Source organism: Callorhinus ursinus, unplaced genomic scaffold (assembly GCF_003265705.2).
Source record: "Callorhinus ursinus isolate GAN/ISIS: 27379988/994484 unplaced genomic scaffold, GSC_fseal_2.0 scaffold10, whole genome shotgun sequence".
Taxonomy (NCBI): Eukaryota; Metazoa; Chordata; class Mammalia; order Carnivora; family Otariidae; genus Callorhinus; species Callorhinus ursinus.
This window is the reverse complement of record NW_027397072.1, coordinates 72,935,662-72,941,661: the sequence shown is the minus strand read 5'-3', so window position 1 is coordinate 72,941,661 and position 6,000 is coordinate 72,935,662. Positions and strand designations below refer to the sequence as shown.

The window sequence follows — 6,000 nt, the reverse complement described above, 5'->3', positions numbered from 1 at the left end:
ATAAAAAATAAAAAAAAAATAAAAAAAAATTGGCTAGGGGCACCTGGCTGGCTCAGTCAGTAGAGCTTACAACTCTTGATCTCCGGGTCATGAGTTCAAGCCCCATGTTGGGGGTAGAGTTTACTTTAGAAAAAGAAAAAAGTATTTAAAAAAGAAATTTAGCCAGGATTCTCGTCCTTGCCTCATCAGCATAAAGTGGCATGGTCTGATCCAGAAATAGGGCCTCAATATGTGCCACTAGTGTTTGTCAGTGCCTGAAGAATATGGGCTTCATTAAATTGGATTAAGTGAACTTCCTTGAATGGGTCATCCCAAGAGAGACCTACCTAACTACAGATGTCCAAGATAACCTACCCTAATGCCAGCTCTTTGTATATAAAATAAAAATATTTGAATTAAAAAAAAGAACTTTGTTATATTACTATTTGTTTTAAAGATTTTATTTATTTATTTGACAGAGACACAGCGAGAGAGGGAACACAAGCAGGGGGAGCAGCAGGCAGAGGGAGAAGCAGGCTCCCCACTGAGCAGGGAGCCCGATGCTGGGCTCAATCCCAGGACCTTGTGATTAGGGCCTGAGATGAAGGCAGATGCCTAACGACTGAGCCACCCAGGTGCCCCATGTAGCAGTTTTAATAGAAACATAAGTCTCTGAATTAAAGTATGGTTCCTGTAAATTTAGATAAATAGTGATGAAGCTTATGTGATAGTATATCATGCTTTTTGAGGCAGAGGTGTACTCCTAGGTCCCTACACTTATGTCTTTCCAGGTTATATTATCCTTTTGTGTAAGGTTATCTTTAGTTACTAGTCCAGGCCCAGAGTGTGTCTCCTCTTACTTTTATTATGTGACAAATTAAAGGGACCAATCCAAAATTTTACACTTTTCTTGAAAGTCTTCAGCTGCCTCCTACCTCTAAGCAGATCATCTCCTTAATCCTTATAGTCTCAAAATATATCTGTATTTTCAGTCTTACTCCCTGGCTCTTAGAAGAAGAAATAGTGCTTTTTCCTTTCCAAAGCCAACCTTTTCATTTTACCTTTGGACATAGTTTTTCCTGTTCTTTCTCTGCTTCAGTTTCCCATTGCATCCTGTTACTTTTCTCCCTTCAAGTCTCTGCTGTGGCCTCCCATCCCAAGTAGTCTCCCCCAAGTCCTATTTCTGTAAATCCCAACTGTGCAAAGTACAGGCAGACGAAATGCCCCAAAGTGAAGTTTTCTTATCCATGTCATGTTTCATTACATTTTTTATCTCAGCACTAACTGTAAGATGGAGCATGTCCTCCACTAGATTGAATATTCCTTAAAAACATGTTCCTCTCTTTATGTCTTGTCATGCTTTTCCTTTTTTAATCCTCTCAGGCCTAGCAGAGTACACATCAGATGAGTGGTTCTGACTGCATTTAATCATGTGAGAACAGGTAAAGAAGAGACTCAGAAATCTATGATTGTAGTTCTTTAGGGACCAAAATTGTTCTCAGCCATATGAATATGCTGTTGTGAAATGCCAGGCAGCCGTTCTTAAAATCAGAGATCAGAAATGCTAGTTTTTTAAAAAAAATTTTAAGACTTACTTGAGAGAGTGGGAGAATGCGAGTCAGGGGTGGGGCAGAGGGAGAGAGTCCTGTTTCACGCAGACTCCATGCTGAGCACAGAGCCCTGCAACCCGTGAGATCGTGACCTGAGCTGAAACCAAGAGTCAGACGCTTAACTGACTGAGCCACCTAGACATCCCCAGAAATGCTAGTTTTAAAGAAAGGACAGGATGTGGGTTTTTTAGGATACCAAACTTTTCATGATTAATTTCATGATTTACTCTCTTCCAATTTTAGAGATGAACTGACCCTAAAAAATTCTTTTATTCTAGTCAGTTTGCAAATTGCTGTGTCATATTGTGTACAGCTGAATAATTTTATTGTGTAGGATTGACAGGTATACTGTGTTATGCCAACAGTAACTTTGGAGCTTCTCAAATTGTGATTTAAGAGTGGCATTGTCATAGAAACAGTTAGCAGAGCAATCCTTCTAAAAAACTTGTTAGCCAGCACATAAACTGACACTGTAATTATTTCTGAAATGGCATACTGAACAGACTGTGAAACTAGCAATTTATTGAGCTTTTAATGATACCTGGACCAAAGATTGAGGCGGCTGTGTAAAGTGCCTTGTACTATATGTTTTAGAAGCTGTTTTATTCCCTTGCTGTCTTACTTCTTAGAGACCTACTGGAACTCTATGCTCTTGAATGGTGTTGATGATTTTTTAAGGACACAAAGTTTGCTTTAAGTATTTCTTTGGGGGAGGGGACATCACACTTCTACTCAACTAAGAGAAACATTTCTACATTCCAGAGGTCTTTTTTTTTTTTTAATGTCTATCATGCCATGAATTCATAGGGAATGGGTTCCAGCAGCTCAGGCTTTTTTCTGTAGTTCTTAAAAAGTGTGCTTCTCTGCATGGAGCAGCCTGGTGCTTCACTTGGACCCAGGTACTTTTCTCCTGGCTTCCGTTTTCTCTGATCATTTTCCTTCACAGGTTGGAAAGGCTGAATGCTTAATATGCTCAGTATATACACTAATTCTCTTGGCAAGAATCTTGCCCTTAGTTATCAGCATGCTGGATAACACTGTGTAAACTCTTTGAGTTTTGCCATGGTAACGTTCGTGGGGTGTTACTTTTTGAATAGTGCCATTCCCCTGATGTCTATACAGTGTCATCATCTTGCTTGTAGCTGCGCATGTCTGTGGCCAAAGGACCAACTCTGTTCTCTAAAAGACCTAGAGAACATAGTGGGTGCCTCTCTCCGTTTGTGTTGGTCATTTTGGCAGATTACAGGGCCAAAAGGTGGTGCTGATGACTTGGGACCTATTCCCTGATCAGTTTGAGAGGAAACAGTGATAAAATAGATGGAATAGGGAAGAAGCATTTTTTTTTTAAAAGATCATCTTTTGTTTTTTAAGAAGATTTTTTTTTTTAAAGATTTATTTATTAGAGCACGCACAAACAGGGAGGGGGCAGAGGGAGAGAGCGAATCTCCAGGAGACTCTGCTGGGCATGGAACCCCATGCAGGGCTCAATCCCGCCACTCTGAGATCGTGACCTGAACCGAAACCAAGAGTCGGACACAACCAACTAAGCCACCCAGGCACCCCTGGAATATTCTTCTTCTTCTTCTTTTTAATATTTTATTAATTGACAGCACAAGCAGGGGGGAGTGGCAGGCAGAGGGAGAGGGAGAAACAGGCTTCCCTCCGAGTGGGGAACCCGATGCAGAGCTCTATCCCAGGACCCTGAGATCATGACCTGAGCCAAAGGAGACGCTTAACTGACTGAACCACCCAGGCGCCCCACCCCTGGGAGATTCTTGATTAGAAATATCTTCTCTGTGGATTCGTCAATTACCTAAGAGTGGCCTAAGGATACGGGAATCTTAGGAAAAGAAGAGAAAAAGATCAGGGGTCAGTCAGCCAAGCATCAGGTTTCTTTTATCCTTTCCTCACCCCTTTAGTCACTTTCCCCACTTTATCATGGGAGCTCAGGGATTTCTTGTGATTGTTAGGACTCAGACTTTGAACTGTTGGTGCATGAGAAGCGCATGGAAATTTCACCCCCAGGAATATTGTACTGTCCGCTTCCAAGTGACTTCTGTGCTGGTGATCTTGAACTGAACTTAGAGATGGCCAGTTAGAGCCCCAGAGGTTTAGGTAGGAAGACCCAAATTTCCTTTATTGGATTATGGGACTTGACTGCATCTGTCTGCTCAAGTTCTGTTTTATCTTTTAAATCTAGAGTACAAGCCATATAAGTCTTCTGGAGCAGTAAGTACCTGAAGTGTTCTAGAAGTTTGTTTATAGCCCCAGGGACTGGTACACAGTATAAGACCAGTTTGGTAGCAGGACCTCCCCCGCCCACTAATTTGGCATTTGCCATAGTACGTATCTGCTGCCAGCTGCCTAGATATTACCTTTTTTTTTTTAAAGATTTTATTTATTTATTTGAGAGAGAGAGAATGAGAGATAGAGAGCACGAGAGGGAAGAGGGTCAGAGGGAGAAGCAGACTCCCTGCTGAGCAGGGAGCCCGATGTGGGACTCGATCCCGGGACTCCAGGATCATGACCCGAGCCGAAGGCAGTCGCTTAACCAACTGAGCCACCCAGGCGCCCTGCCTAGATATTACCTTGACATTTCTATAGGATTTTAGTTATTTTTCCCTTTTCATCTTTTAAAAAGTGATTCAAGTTTCTTTAAGCTGGTGGTTCTCAACCTGGGGCAAGGGGACGTATAGCAGTGCCTGGAGACATTTTGGTTGTCACCAGAGTGTCAAGTGTAGAACTCAGAGAAGTTGTTAAAGAGCTCAGAAGAGCCCCTCACGACAAGGAATTGTCTAGCCTAAATGTCAGTATTGTCAAGGTTCAGAAATCTTGCTTAGGTGATTACTCTGGGGGCAGCATAATTTTCCCCTTATATAATATGCTGGAAGAACATTTTGATGATGGAGGAATTGTAAATGCTGTTGGAGAGATCAGTAAATAGTTAAGAAACTTAGAAAGCTGATTTGTTTCCTTTCTCCTTGTGTAGTTTGAGGGTTAATTTACTGCTCTTCTAGTTTACAAATACAAGGAAATGGTTGCTCATTCATAGCCTTCTGAACCTCGGACCATTTGCCATGCCCATGGTTGATTTTCCTTGCCCCCTCCCCTTTTTAAAGTAGGCTCCTCGCCCAGCGTGTGGCTCAAACTCACGACCCCAAGATTAAGAGTTGCATGCTCGGGGCGCCTGGGTGGCTCAGTTGGTTAAACTTCTGCCTTCGGCTTGGGTCGTGGTCTCGGGGTCCTGGGATTGAGCCCCACATTGAGCTCCCTGCTCAGTGGGGAGCCTGCTTCTCCCTCTCTCTGCCTCTTAACCCCTGCTCATGGTCTCTTTCTCTCTCTGTCTCAAATGAATAAATAAAATCTTAAAAAAAAAATAAAAAACACTTAAAAAAAAAAGTTGCATGCTCTACCAACTGAGGCAGCCAGCCAGGTGCCCCCACCCTACCTTTGATTACTAAACTTTACCTTTTGTCTATATATATGTTACTGCAGTAGGATCTGTAATACAGCTTTTCACACTGCAAGTTGTGACCCAGTAGTGAGTTAATGAAATTAGTGTAGTGGGTGAAAACTAGTATTTTTGGATAAATTAAATATGAAAGAAAAATAACAATACATTACATATAGTAAGAGTAATAAGTATTGTTTGTGTAGCCTATTTTAATTATATATTGTAGGGAAGGAAAATTTCTTTTTTTCTACTACCCTCAGTAGGTTCCCTGGCTGAGGCCCTATAAGACTGATAAAAGACAGATTAACAAGAGAAAAACAAGTTTATGCTTTTACACTGGAGCACTCAGATAAGTAACTCCAGGGTTGATGAGAACGTGGGCATATATAACATCTTAGCAAAGGAACAATAAATTTTCAGAGAAGAGACAAGACAAAGGAGAAGGATTTTGAGTTTCTAGGGCTGCAAATTATGGGAAGCTAATGGTAGATAAAGGCTAAAATTTGTTATGTAGATTCCTCTGGTACCATTTCCAGGCTGATAAGGGTCTAATGTTGTGGTTAACTTTTGTTCTTTCTGGTAAAGAGAGGAGGGAGAGGACATCTGTAAATTTATGTCCTGCTTTTGGGCAAATAGGGAGAAGGCAGAGGGCTTTTCTTTTTGCTTCTTAATTGTTGTCAGCTCAAAATAGGCCTTAAGGACTCTAAAGTGGCATGTTTTGAGGTGGCATATGATGCCTCCTACAATATCTATGCATGCATGTGCTGGGTCATGATGTAAAAACATTTCTTTTTTTCCCCTCCCCTTCCCCCGAAACATTTCTTGCGGTGAGTTACAAGGAAGAAAATGGAAAGCTGTGGATTCCAATAAATTGCAAAAGCAATATGAGCTGCATGTTTTGTAGTTCTTCGAATAGGCCAAGATTTTATATATTGACTTAGGGGAAGCAATGAACTT

The 6,000-nt window shown here is 41.4% G+C and overlaps 1 protein-coding gene across 1 annotated transcript in view; it reads left to right on the top strand.

Annotated features, from left to right (window-relative positions):
- MSH2 (mutS homolog 2) overlaps positions 1-6,000 on the top strand; it is a 75,318-nt gene that overhangs the window by 27,454 nt on the left and 41,864 nt on the right. The gene's annotated exons all lie outside the window — the stretch shown is intronic.